The sequence below is a fragment of the Anser anser genome, assembly GCF_964211835.1.
Source record: "Anser anser genome assembly, chromosome: 15".
NCBI lineage: Eukaryota > Metazoa > Chordata > Aves > Anseriformes > Anatidae > Anser > Anser anser.
This window is the reverse complement of record NC_139736.1, coordinates 18,001,347-18,016,454: the sequence shown is the minus strand read 5'-3', so window position 1 is coordinate 18,016,454 and position 15,108 is coordinate 18,001,347. Positions and strand designations below refer to the sequence as shown.

The window sequence follows — 15,108 nt, the reverse complement described above, 5'->3', positions numbered from 1 at the left end:
TGACACTTGCAGTTTCTAGCTACAACTGCCAAGAAGGCCTTTTGCTTGCCCTGTTGTCTGAGCAGTTCCCTAACCAAAACAAACTTTATCTTCAAAATGACTTTTTCTGCATGAACATTAATTGCTTTCAAATTTATGTTTGCAAAAGTTAAATATAAGCCAGCTGCAGAGAAATCCACACTGCTTATAAAACATACAGCCATACTGTGGAAAAGCAGCGACTCCTAAAAGAAGTGCAAAAGCTTGAATGCAAGTATTTTTATGATTGTGAGGCTTTCTCATTTGCAGAGTGACAGCAAAACCACAAATAATTTGTAAAAATGAAAACATCTGTCTCTGAAACTTTCCTCAGTCATCCAGAATTCCACTTCTGTGACTGCAGAATAGAATCCAAAAGCTGCCATAAAAGTTACTGAATGAATACATTTTTGTTGTGCCAAACAGCATAAAGAAACATAACAGAGGATTGTTAAAGAAACTTGTCATGCATTGCTTAACCAATTGACAGCTTTTATTTCAGGCTCCATAAGCTGGGTGCTACCAAGGTTTACAATCCTTTTGTAAGTGCTATTTTAGGAAGAAGTTCTCTTTAGCTCTTACACAAAGACAGTCTAAATTAAATTAATATTCAGTTGATCTGTTTTCTACAGTATGCGGTTTTAAGAAATGCAAGTAGGGTTATAATCTGAAAAAAATCAAATTATTGCTACAGGATTTCGTAATACTTTGTAATTATATCACATTTACTCTTTCTGGATATAATAGCAAGAATCCTGGATGTTTGCAGAATCAACACAAGCATAAACCCATTGTTTGTTGTTGTTGGTTTTGATATAAAGTCCTTAACATCTACTTGACTGATCTACCTTCTTAACTTGAAAATATAATCACTGGCAATATATGCAGTAATTGTTCATAACTTTGATTGTATACACTTTTTCCTTACAGTTTTTTTTCTTTAAGTCATCCTCTCCAAAACTTCTATTCTTGAATAGTATTTCTAAATATTCTGTTCCATGGTTGGCTAGCAACCTAGTCAAGAATAATCCATAAATGATGAATGCATTTGCCAGTCATGTTTCTCCTTTCTGTTATTTTCTAGCTTGTTCTAAAGTTAGCATGAGAAATAATATCCCTCATCTACAAGATATGTGGGAAGAATTAAATATAAAGAATCTCTCTTAATGTTTATCAGTTAAAAATGACTTAACTGCTAACAGTAAGTTTGGTGAGACTAGTAGTGTGTAATTGTTAGGTAAATCTCTTGTAATCTGTAGTTGGTTTGGTCTGTTTATTTTAAATCAAGATGTAAGTTCTAAAGTATAAATTTGAAAGGTTGCCAGACACGTGGCACAGAAAAATAGCAAAAACTTTTAAAGATACTCTATTAGCAAATATTAAACCTTCCTGCCTCCCTCCACTGGCCATTAAAAATCATGTTCAGACACAGTCACGTTGAAATTTGACCCAGAATGTAGTGGAGTGATAATTCAGAGCCACAGTTCTCTCTTTAGCTTCAATAGATGAAACATTGTGATTTGAAGTTTGTTCCTTAGCTTTAGCTTCTCTTCAGCCTCTTCAAGGGAAGCAGAAGCCTAATTACTGAATATAAACAAACTCTTAGCTCTTTTCCCTACTAACATGATGCAGCTAATTTTACGTATACATTGGAAAGCTCAGAAAAACAGACACTAAATAAAAAGGGACTAGGAGAATTCTCTAGAAAACAAACTCTAGAACCATTAACTTCCCTTTTATCCTTGAAATCAGCTAGTAGAGTCTGAAGGGGAAAAAAAGTTACTCCATTTGTAAAAAAAGCCAGAGAGAGAGAGAATGTACGTGACTAAATGTTTTGATAAGGTTGTACACGGAAATACTCAAGTATGTTTTAAAGCTTCAGTGCCTCTTATTTTGAGTACAAAATGTTAAGAGTTCATCTCCCAGATATTTCAATGTAAGTAGGATAGCCATTTTTACTTTACTTTTTTGATCTGTTCTTTACAATCTTCTCTGCAAGAGATGTTCTCAGCAGCACTGTCTTGAAAACCTGGAAGAAATTTTCAATAGCTTGGCTAGCCAACGGTTGCCTAAGGGACGAGTTCTTTAGTTTTACAGAACTTAGTGAGTGTAACCAGGGCTACTGCACTGCTATGGTGATTTGTTGTCTAAACAGAAGACGTTGCTGCAATACATCAAAATGGGCCTGCACGTGTACTAATCCTAGTGTGATTTTTAGAGCATGGCAAAATGATCTTAATCCACAACTGCTATAAAACAGTATTCCCTGGAATATTAAATTACGGTTAAATAGATACTGGTTTTTAGATGGCATTTACCAGTTCTGTTTGCAAAAGCTTCCCTCTGTAAATAAAAAGGTGATTCCATTTCATGAACTAGGTTCAAAGAAATTACTTGGTTCTGAACTAGATTTCAGAAATGACTAAGTTAGCAACCCCAACAGGGAATACTAATCAAAGTTTTTTAGATAGGAGCCTTACAGGAGGACTTTTTGGAATGCCAGAATAAAATGTGTACTTTTTAATGGTAAATTTTTCAGAATAAGTACAAATATATATTGTAAATATAGTATAAATTCCTAAGTTTTATTTTAAAATCACTGTTCCCAACTGCTCCACCTTCCCTTCAATAACTAGTTAATTGAATTCAAATTCCATAAGCCTGTACTCAGAAAGCTCACACATATATGCTGGAATAACACATAATTGGATTAGCAAGAACAGAAATTTCCAGAGTAGATTCTGTGAAACAGGTCTGTAATCTCTCTTCAGCAACAATTGCACGTTGTCCACAGAAACACACAGAAACTGGCTTTATGGCTTCTTTGAAACTTTTTTCTTATGATTGCTGTGTTTGCATTATTCTCAGGTTCTCCATTCAACTTCTACCTTTCATAGGCTTTTCCTATGTTTTTTTGTTGTTGTTGTTCTTTTACCCTAACTGTATTGTTGTCCACTTGTTTGCCTTTCAGCAATGCTGCTACTGTACTGCTGCAGTTTGTGATGTGTACTGAGCAGAAGTAACACTGAGCTCTTTTTAAGACTGGCTGCACTGGAGCCTTGTCCAGTTCTGAACATCAAAGGGCTTATATCAGAAATATATTGCGCTTCATTTCCATGTTGGTCTCAGACTCGAGGCATGTCACGCTTGGAAAACTGACATGTAGAGAAAACACAGAGCAACCTCTTGGCAGTTCTTGCAAGATGTAATCTTTGTGTTTTGGATATAATTTTTTGGAAATGAACTAAAAACAGACCAAATATAGATACAATTATAAAATTATAATCAGTTGATAGTATAAAATATTCTTAACCCTAGAAATAATGAAACTTTAGCTGCAGCAAAATTCTTAGAATCTTAAGCGTAAATAGAAGAAGTTGCAAATTTTCTTGTGGCATTTATATCACATGACCCTTTTAACAAATTACAGTAATATAATTGTCAAATATTCAGAGCCTGCAATAACTTGTATTCCATGCATAATCATTTGTATCAGGACTTTGGAGATCTGCAACAGCTAAGAATATTAACGCTGACTACGTCTCCTACTTCCATTTAAATTTTCTTCCACCAAATCCCCCTACCTGGCTCTTCTGATTGCCAACGTACGCTTTGTTCTTGCTTCATCTTTAAAATCTGCAGATGTTCAGAGTTGGAAAAAACTACAGACTTCAAAATTCACTGTATGTTTCTGTTAAACTGTTATGTGAGTCTAACTGCTAAAGCATACGCATTCTGAAGTCTGTCGATCCACTTTTTTTGTAACTTACAGAATGTTATACTGCATTTATTATTCTTGCAGTCTGAAAGTATTGTGCTATGACTACTAGTTGGAGACAAGAGATGCTCCTAATGGACATGTAAACGTTCAGATCATGTTCAGCTACACCAAAACAGCAAAAATTGAGAGATCCTTCAAGGAACTCATGCCAAATACAAAAAACACCTAGAAACATTTGAGGCATGTTCTACTGCAAATCTTGATGCATGAGATGCTGTCTATAAAGAGTCTTTCAGAAAGTGAAAATATTTCAACCAATGCCCTGAACTGCAGCAATAAATCTGCTGTATTATATTTCCTTTAGCCATTAAAGTAAACTATTATTTATTTTTCAATAATAGGTGTTATATTGTGCATCACCCCCTGACAAGTCCAAAATCACTATTTTCTTTTTTGACTTGTATTTACTTGATGGGAAGGTTTGAATGATCAAATTGTGATCTTAATCTTCCACAAAGATTTACTACCACTAAAATGTGATTAATTTTTTCTTCCTTGCCTCCAGCAGCTTCTTAGGTATCCCTGCCATATTTCTGGTGCTTTGAATAACGTGCTACCCCTGACAGAGGAGTTTCAACTCACATCCATTGGGAATCTCTGACTTTCCTTCCTTCGTTATCAACTTTTCCAGTAGCGTGTAACTACATACATGTGCATTTGCACATGCACACACACACACAGAGTGTCTGCTATGTTGGGTAATACGAGCCTGCACATCTTCAGTGTCTGTCTCTGAAAATGACCCTGAAAAAGTAAGCTAAGCCCATCCCTGTTTCTATATATAAAACTGTTTGTTTAATTGGTGGACTGCACCAAGAATAAATAATGAGGTAATTCTGAAGATCATTCCCAGAACAGTCAGCTAGGATAGTTGCTGCAAATCAGAGCTATCTTCTATCCTGTTTTAATGGTTTTGTTGTCTGAAGATGAACAGCCTCTTATCTAAATGCAAGCTTATGAACAGCACAATATTTCAAGAACAAAGCATTCATGCTCTTAAGTGGGGGTTGGAGTGTTTACTGAATGTAAAAATTGTTAAACACTTAAATCAAAAAACAATTAAGGATTCTAATGGGGCAGGGGAGGCTTCCAAGTATTCTCAGTCAATCAGGGAAGACTATCATCACATTTTTTTCCAAGGTATTGTGCAGATCTTGTTTACCTTGAGTAATGATTTAAACTAATAAATTAACTGCAAATTTTATCTCAGAAAAAAATACAGATTTTAGAAAGATTTAAACAGGTATATTATTTTTTTAACTCTAGCTGTAATAGGTGTTAAAGGCTTGATAAGAAAATCCTGGTTTTGCTCTTTTGCTTTGTTTCTTCAAATGTATCAGAAGTATACATGGGTCCTCACTGTCTTGGTCTGTGCAATAATGCATAGACAAGGTAAAAAGTAGCATATCAAGTTCAGTAATTCAGGCACAGTAATGGGACAGGCTTGCTGGTGATTTCTTATATGAATACAGTAATGGTCTTTTTAATGACTGTGTGAAGGTCTGTAACCTGACCCTTTTGGGGCTGAAAGAACAGAAATTGTAATCAAATACCAAACAGACTCTCATGAGGAGAGTATTGTGCGTGTTTGATAGATAATAAAATAAAGAACTTAATTCTGTCGTGCACTTGGTGATGTATTTATTTTGTCTGACAAACAGGGAGCCAGAAGAACTAAAGGCAAAGGGATATGCCAAAGTTGATAAAGCAAGTCTATGATGAAGCATGAAACTGAAATTACAAACTGACTCGTAGGTCAGTTCATACCTTATTAGTCTCATTTTTGTATCCTTCTTTATGCTTCTTCAATTCTGAGATACAGTTATTTATTACCACTTTCAGGTAAAAGTCTTAATATTCCTTTGACTAGCATACACTGAAGAATTTCTCTTGATTCCTAGCACTTCTGCATCAATTCACCTTGAGCGAGCCTCAGCCACAAAAGAAACATTCTGCCACCTCCAGTGTGGCAGCTAGCTGTGGTACTGCTAGCTCAATGGGAAAACCTTTCCAGTCAGCCTCTTCTTACCTTCTGGGTAGTCTCTAACCGTACCCCGTAGAGAGGACGAACAGGTATTAAGTAGTGGTGCGGAGTCAGGAGCCCAGAAGTTACTGTTCAGCTATGACAGCAGCAGTTCCAGCCCTTGTTCAAGGCATCAGTTTCAAACACTACAGAGAAATTCAGACTGGCAGGTGATATCCAGCTCAGACCTAGAAAATCTACAGTTCTTAGCAACTGTAATTAACTTGGCCCTTATTGTTAGGGTTCCTCTGCTTAAACCAGCAGATTCCAAAACAGGATCAAGGCCAAATCAGTTATGAAATGTTTTCATTTATCTAAAAAGCTTGTGTGGACTCAATTTGTTATTGTGTGTTAAGAAATAATAAGTACAAAGGATTACGAACATATGTTTGGCCTAGAGAAGAAGGAGAATGCAGTCAGTGCTTCAATTTTGAAACATCTTATTTCATCATAAGCTTAATTTTCAAAGCTGACACTGGGATTTCAGTAAATAATGCCTCATTTTCAACTGTGTCTTCAAAACATCCAAATCTTCAATTTGGAAACTCAAATTAGCAGTCAGGTATATAATGGCTTTTTTCTTCACATATGCAGATGCCAACTAGAAGATCAAGGCATCTTATAAGTACTGCATAAAATAGACTGAAATAGCAATGAGAACTCTTTATTTAACATTAGCAAAGGAAAAAGGGAAAACATGGGGAAGAAATGGTCATGCAACACAGGAGAGAGTCTACCTCTCTCTTTTAGCAGAGAAGATGTGTCCTATCCCCTCTTCTTACTTTACCACTTTTGCTTTATCACTCTGTATTTGAAAAACTTATGCTTCCTGCACTCGTGATCTAATATTTCGTGATCACATCTCTCTGAATCACATTTTACACTAGGAAGGTGCTTACTATTAGCTCTTATGGGTCATTAGAGCTGGAGGAGCAATGGCTTTGTGCTTTTGGTAGGGCACACCTGAAGCCTAAAAGCCTAACAAATTGTTTTTCATTTCATAATAAAAATGCTCACATGGAACCAGTGAGCTAACTGCTGACTTTAGATTGAGTATGGTTGTGAAAAACATACAACCACCAGAAGAACTATGTAGCAAAGCCTTTTGAACGTTTTTACAGGCAGCATTTTTTTTGTATTTTTATAAGATTTCTTCACCTAAACTAATAGTTTCTGGTAATGACAGAAACCTGAAATTTGCAAAAGCGTAAATTGTAACTTGCGATCTAGTCCACCTTTACTTTTACTAACTAATTAGGACATTGGAGAATTAATATATAAGTAACCACAAAAAAAAAAGTCATTATTTAGCAGTTATTGTATTGTAATTTTTTAGGAGCCAAAAATAGTACCACTATATCACTTTGTAAATGCACTGGTACATCAGACTACCTTCCTGTCAAGAGTACCCCAGATTTTACAGTTATAAATCCACCTTAGTTCCCAGTAAGCAATATGTCAAGGTGGTCTAAAACTCTTAAGATGGACCTATATGATCTCCAAGACAAGAGCGTGGGGTTCCTTCCTCTACTGAACCAATAGTAGATCATGAACAGCTGACAACACCATATACCACTTGTCCACTTGAGCCTTGTTTTAGGGCTAAAAAGAAACTAAGAAAAATGTAAATTAAAAAAAAAAAAAACTCCTATGCTACATTGTGTCAAAACTACAATTTAAAATTGAAGTTCACCCCAGTAAATCTCTGTTAATTCCCCAGTACAAGCATCCCTTTAAAGTATTTGAATTGAATGATTCGAATATGAAGAATGAATTCTTCACTCGGGTATGAGGTACTTACATTCTAAGCCTGGCAAAGTGATTAATGGCACGGGCAATGTAAGTCTTGATTCACACAGAAAGCATCTGCAGATTAAAAAATCAAACACTAGCCAAATTATAACACTCTATTTATGCCTTCCACTCTGTGCATGCTGAATGATGGCTGTGGCAAGTGAATCAAAGGGGAACTTTACAGCTTCCCAAATGCCCAAATCAGAGAGTAATTAATTGGCAATGTTTCTAAAATATTTTTTTTGACCTGGGGTCCAAATAATTTCCTAAAGAAAATCAAACCCAGAAACAAAAGCAACCTTGTGCTCTTTGAAGTCCCACAAAAAGACACATGAAGCCAAAGTGTTTGGACTTTGGTGTCCAAAAGGAGGTGTGAGAAGCTGCAGAGGAGGAGTTATAGCAAGGGGTGCTGAGTGCTCCTGGTTGAGACGAAGTGTGTGCTTCATAGAACAGCCATCTATAGAAGCTGCAGTCTGTGGTCTCCATCCTCCTTAGGACCTATTTATGTCTTGGTCCATGAGGATAAGGACACATATGCAGCAGCATGGGACAGAGAAGAAGAGGAGCCTGAGCCAGCACTCTCGGGCTGTATCACAGCTGCCTCAGCATGAGCATTGGTGACGATAAGGCTGGGTTACACCACTCCACCTGTCACATCGTTCTAATCACAAGGAGCAAGCAGAACAGGGACATGCAAAGGATGGTGCCGGAAAGGTAGGATGAACATGAATAATTAATTTTCAGGGAGTGCAAGATGATGTGATCACCTTCAGATTTTCCCCCTTTGTTGCTAAGCAGCATTCCTTAGTCACAAGCTCTGACTTACAAAATGAACAGCAGCCTCCGCACATTTTGCTATTTTTACATTTTAAACTGTTCTTTTGCCAAGCTCTCATTATAACTCTATTTCAAAATGCTCTATAACGAAATAAGATGGCACTGAGATATTTGCATCCCTTGGGAAAAGGTCTTAATTACTGCTTGGGACAAGTAGACCATGAACTCTCCAGTCTCCAATGAGGAATGAGCAGAGCTTTCATATCCTGTGTACAATAGGACAATAGGAAGTGCTTTTTGCATCTCAAACCAGAGCTTTACATGAGAAACTGAACTCACATCAAACAAAAGGCAAGAGGATCATATGGTTGATTCTGTATTTTCATCATCAGTTTCAATTTGCACTAAAAAGATCCCAGATTTTTTCTTGTGGTGGTGGTGAACTAATTGTAATAATTCTTCCAATCTGTATTAAGGATGTTGTTCCAATGATCAGACCCCATTCAATGCTCTGGGCATTCTGACAAAAATGAAAATTAAATTAACTACCTCTTTGTGTGAGGAATTCTCTCTCTCATTTAGACATAAACAGCTGGCTGCCAGTGTTCCAAAACTGAATAACAAACATCCCCCCTAAAATATGCTCTCCTCAAATGCTTTGGTGCACAACCAAGCATTTCAGAAATCCTAATTCTCAAAGACCAAGAGAAGCAATTGACAAAGAGTTCAGGATCTTTCAAGGGCAGGAGGCTCTTGCAAGGTCAGCTAAACTGGCACCAAGATGCTAATAATCAAAATGCAATAATACTAATTCTTGGTAGACCCTTTACTGAAGACCAATAAATAAGTAATTTCATTAGAACTTCTTTTTTTCCCCATTGGCAAGAAGACTTAATGGAGATTCCACCACAGAAACACAGAATCCATCCTTAGCTCCATAGAAAATCATTTCCCCAAGGGATGCCCAGAAAGCTCCCTAAGTCTCGTCAGCTAACTGCAGCAGCCTTTCGAGCCACACAGCTAACAACCACTTCTCATACCACTGCTGTCCTGACACCGCACACATCTGTCTACATCTTTTTGTGCTCCTTCAGATGCTTCAGCACTTACAGAAGCAACAGTTGTGCCCAGACAGAGCGCAGCCACCCCTCCACATTCCGAGCAACTGCATTGTTCTGCCACTGACCAGGCCATTGCTATTTAGGGTACGGAGTATTGCCTGCTGAAGAAGCTTTTGGTTTCATATAACCTTTCAGATATTTCATAAGGTGCAAGATCACTTTAACAACCTGGGCATTTATAGTCACCTGCTTCCTGGGAATAGCTGTGGGTCTATGCTTCACACCTACAGAGCAAGGATATGTCCCACGCCAAATTTTTTACAGCAGTGACAGTCAGCAGTGCCTGCCTCCCTCTTTTTTGGTACACCTGGAGGAAAGAGAAGCAGAGAATGTTTTATTTATCCATTCTTTCCCAGCAGCTGTAAGTAAAAGGACAAGAAGCAGGCAACAATAACTGCAGCCTATGGGTAGGCAACTCCAGTCTCATCCCTGCACGCTTCAAACTTCTACGAATCTGCAGGACTAGGGCTGGGACATGAAAGAACAGGGGGCTCTGGCATGCTTCCTGTTGCTCAAAGGAAGAGGCAGTGGAGGAGAGAAGAGGCATGAGGTGGCAGACATGGAATATGCATGTGTTCAGAGGTGGGGCTGCACCCACACAAGAGGAAAAACAGGTAGAAAAGCGTAACACAGGCACAATGGGATGATATAGGGGATTCATATACTGCGTAGGAAGAAATTATGAAACAAGGAAGCTATGAATAGGATTAGAGGAAAGGAAAGAGTGGGAAGATCTGGATAAACTGTATTCAGACTACACGGACAGCTGGCACATTGTAACAAACCATTTTTGTTGAGCCATACTTGATTCCTGGTTTCTGCTTTTTAGGAGATACCATATAACATCCCATTTATATAGCAAATCAAAAACTCAGTTCAAAAAAAAGAAGATATAACTGTGTACGGTACTAATTCAAACCATAAACACACGCCTACAGAAAAAGCTAGCTACAGGAAAAGTTTAGGCAACTTGCTTATAATCAATGACAACAACTGCTTCTTAAAGAAAACACTGTCACAACAACCTGTGCATTACTATTACTGCTAAAGGCATGCAACACGCAGACCTCAGTATTTTTCATATGTTAAGAAAAAGCTTAAGATGACTATTCATATCATATGTCTTGTAGTTGCATATATTTCTACTTTTAACTTTGAATTTCAAAAGGTTATAAATATTTTCATTTTTCCAGAAACAAAACTATTTAGTGAAGGTTCTCGTGCTGTTTGTTTTGCTTGCTGTTATCTGGAGAAAAGAGACATGCGGAAGCTTTTAATGTTTAGTATCACTAACATTCAACCTTCAAACAAATGAAAATACAGAATTTAAATTCATAATTAATATCTGTAACTGCTGTGTTAATGCTACAACCTCAGGCATTAACAGCCAACTTCTGCTTACTAATTTAACCAGTTATCTGCTGGGGGTTTCCTTTGCTTCACTCTTAACTATTCTGCTGACAAATACTGTCTTTTTCTCTTTCAGTCTCCTTATCATACAGAAATAAGCGCTACTGCTGCAGCTTGGACCAGACGTACACCTGGACTAGTGTCCTCCCTCTGAGAGCAGCCACGGTAGGACACGTCACAGAAACACCCCTGTCCTTTGTGTCCTGGTGCACTCAGGAGCTGTTGGACTTTCTGTGAGAACCATCCATTTTTAACTATGCTTACTTTTTGTTACAGCCTTTGTAATAAAAGTGTTAAAAGCTTATTCAAATCCAAACACGCTGTATCAACAAGTCAGCTTATCCACTTTCCCCTCAATTATTTCAAATTACTCATAAAAGCATTAGACCTCTTACAAGAGCTCCACTAACTCCTCTAAACTATATCCTGTACTAATGTATGCACTATTTTTTTTCATTCTTATCTTGATCTCAGGCCTTTAAGGAATATTTTGGAATATAATAATTACTATTCATTTGAGAGTGACAGAAGACAGAGTTATTATCTGCCCCTTAAAGACCTAGCCAAAGAAATGTGGATTTATTTCTCTGGAAAGTGAAAATAAGGTAACTACATCTGCAATGTGACCAGAAAGTTTCCTTCTAGCTTGGACACAATCAAAATTTCCTACCAAGCAGTTTCTGCAGACATACCTTGTATTTGAACTACTCTTGGGCTTCAGTGGTCTTCCTTTGAGGACTGAGTATGCTCTGTAGACATGCTGGAGAAACTGGACTTACTTTCTGACAAAAATGCTTGCAGCAATGAAGAAGTATTATAAAATGTTTTTCTCATCTGATGGATTCTAATAACACATAATTTAAACTCCTTACAGTTAATCATTCAATAACCATTCAAGATCTCAAACCCTATGTACTAACTGAAACCTGAGCAGAAAAAAATAAAAATGCTGTGGTTCAGTGGTGCTCCTGGGTAAAGACAGATTTACAGAAATACTCTGAAATGCATAGATTTTCATGGTACATGCAGAAATTGATTTTATGGATATGGATATATTGTTTCCAGTGCTTCAGTGGAGGTATATTTCCAACACATTCTGCAACAGCATTTAAAGAAGTCCTAACAGCTTCAAGATACTCTTATGATGAGAAAAAATAAGAAAACTATTTTTATGGTTAGCATAATTCATTTGTATGGCATTTCTGTTTGTAAAGAGGTGTAGCTGTATGATACACTTCATCTGAGTGGGTGCTAATTGTGGTTGGCAAGGTAACCCACGAATAAAGCTTGTCTCTAAAGCAGCATAAATTTGGCTATGTTTTAAACCAAGTACTTGAGTTATTTGTGTTAGGAGATGCAGGCTTCAAGTGCTTTCTTGAGAAGGATGTTACAAATGAACATCACAATGCCTGAAGGAAAAAAAAAAAACATTACTTGAAAATGTACACTAATATTTTTAAAAACTCCTTGCTAGAGATTACTCAGAATGTGGTTTTATTGAGTGGTACACATGAATTTCCTTCCCAGAAAGCCGATGTGATTCTTCTATATATTTAAAAAATACTTATATGTCAGATACAGAAAAATATAATTGAAGACCTGCTGGATACATGTAAGACCATGTGTTTCAATAAACAGCAGTAGGAAGTTATTATTTATAATTAGTCAATCAGATGCACTGGTTACTGTATTGGCAGCAGTGGAATTCCACGTTCATATTTAGATGAGGAATGACAACAAGACATCCTTAATATTTCTGGACAACTGAATATGCTTCTTCTCTGTATCAACTCATATATGGATTTCTTGCCTGAAAGACCCATAATAAAACCGCTCCTGTCTGGTATGCTTGAGAAAAGAACTGCTGGGAAGCTTTTGGAAAAGACATCACTCTGAGCACCACACTGCATGTAAGGTTTTTACAGGCACACCTCAGACAAATATGCTGATAATTGTACTAGCACAGATTGTGTTTGATATGATTTTGAAATGTGTAAAATTATATAAAACTGTAGGAGTGAATTTGGTAATTTTGTGCTAATTTAACATTAATTACAGAATATGTTTATGGTGTGCTTTAATGAATTTTCTCTCATTAATAAAACTGATCAGTGTCTACATTTCTAGAAAAAATTCTTTACATAATGCTTGTACTAGAACTAAAAAGCATATATAGTTTCTGAATTTTTTTTGCATTTTTTCTTTAAATGCTATCCTCTAAAATATACAGCTTACAATCTCACGTTGAAATAAATACTTGTTATAAATCATAACAAATATTGAATTTATGCAATATTTTGGATTTTGAAATACTGACATTGTATAATTTGTCTGCTTTTTGTGTTTAGCAGTTTATACCAGGAGAACTCAAAACCAGCAGCAGTGAGAAAGTAGGCCCACCTTTCCTTTCAACATCATTACTCTACCTGTTCAAATTGTTCCACCTCTATTTACAAGTATTGCAAGTAAGGGCATAAGGGGCTCACTGTTATTCTTGGAGGCAAGTGCTGAGTTCTGTGGTTGAACTTTTCTGCAGACAGAAGGAAGTTTTGTAAAAGTTCATGCCTAAGACAGGAAAGGTGGTGCTCAAAGAGCAGAGCTATTGTGTTGTGTTGGACATTTCCAGGGAGCAATTATAAGTCAGAAATTGTTTTCAAGTACTTATTTGCTTGTTTAAATGCATTTTCCTTTTCATGCACTGTCTAGTGCAACTCGGTTTTTTAAAAAAAGTCCAAATACCCTCAGGAGATACCTTTGTGCATTAAACTCATCTTCAGTACCAGTTCCAGCCAAACTTCTTTACTATAACATAAATACATCAGTTTCCTCTATTGCTGTAGGTTTTGTGTGCACTGTTGAATATGTAGGTGGGGATTTTTTAATTGTTGTTTAATTATAAGTTTTCCTAGAACTCCCTAGAGCAAGTTTTTACTCCAAAACTGTGAAAAAAAATAGATTTGAATATTTAGTCATTTTGAAGGATGATGTACATGTTCTAGGCATGGTCGTTGGGATGACTTGACGAAGCCTCCTTGATTTGTCCATAGAAACTAAATGTTAGAGATAGAGATGTAGCCATGTTCAGCTGAATCCCTGGTTTGTGTTAAAATGCAAATATTGTTGAATAAATGTCAGTTTGTAAATGTCTTTCCCTTATCATTACAAATTTCTGACCAAATTAAAAGCATCATTTCATGGAAAAAGGCCTTGAACTAAAGGAACTGGAGTTTTTTTAACTGCAAGTCTTCCTACTTCTCTGTTAGGCACACCACCTCTGCTACTCTTTGTGCTGTTTCTGTTAACAACGATAGCTTAGCTGTTTGGTTGGATGTTATAACCAGCCCCGAGTTCAGCCTGTCATTTCTCTCAGTGTGCGATGGTAACATTTGGGCACAATGGACACTCACTGAAATAATGCCTTTTATCATTTTCTCTGTTTTAGAAGTTTTAGGATCATCTCCAAATAGCATAATGGCAAAGCAGAAGTAAGATCTTAACCTCCATGCCATTATACAGCCTTTTCCCCATTTTCTTAGAAATATGCAATTTGAGATACAAATTGATTTTGTTGAATTTCACCGTAATTGCTTTGGAACCTTAATTTATTAAATGCGACACATTGAGTACTTAGCTGAAGTTGTTTGCAGCGCTGCTTCTAACAGCGGCCACACATCTGAACTATTTTACTCAAAGTGTGGCACAAATAAATCTGGAGTAAATCACAGGTTTTAACGAGATCTGCACACAGCTCACTGCTCAGTATCTGGGTCATTGGTCTTCTTAGGTTGTTTCTGAAACTGGTTAAAATCTGATTAGCTAAGTGTAATGTAGAGGAAGGTAAAAGATACGTATCCTATTTCAAAAGGAATAGAAGTAATACCACTTCACAGCCCGCTAAACAACCCAAACAACTCTTTAAATGCCCAAGCGCCGTCCCCTCCGCGCCTCCACCCCCCTCTCACCTCAGCGCCGGGGCGGCCCCGCGCGCGGGTGGGGGAGGGGCTGAGTTGCACCATCCGGGCACTCGCCGCCCCCTCCCTCCCCACGCGTGAGGCGGCCGCGCAACCCCGACGCGCGCGCGCCCGCCGCCCTCCCCGCCCGCGGGCCAACGGCCGAGGCGCGTGCCCGAGGGCGGTCTCGGCCGCAGAGCTCGCGAGAGGACATGGCCGCGGCGGCGAGCGGGG

At 37.6% G+C, this 15,108-nt stretch overlaps 1 protein-coding gene and 1 long non-coding RNA gene across 8 annotated transcripts in view; one reads left to right on the top strand and one right to left on the bottom strand.

The window, feature by feature from the left end:
* LOC310881940 overlaps nucleotides 1–14,981 on the bottom strand; it is a 26,899-nt gene extending 11,918 nt beyond the window's left edge. For 3 of the 5 annotated variants that reach the window (XR_014572698.1, XR_014572699.1, XR_014572700.1), the window contains exons 1-2: nucleotides 9,701–14,877; nucleotides 1,983–7,688 (exon numbers count right to left, since the gene is read on the bottom strand). This is a non-coding gene — a long non-coding RNA (uncharacterized lncRNA). The other 2 variants (XR_014572697.1, XR_014572701.1) reach the window with 2 other exon arrangements.
* Nucleotides 14,970–15,108, top strand: part of MRTFB (myocardin related transcription factor B) — an 88,442-nt gene continuing 88,303 nt past the window's right edge. For all 3 annotated transcript variants that reach the window (XM_083799814.1, XM_083799816.1, XM_083799812.1), the window contains exon 1: nucleotides 14,970–15,108. The gene's annotated coding sequence lies outside the window, so the exon portion shown is untranslated.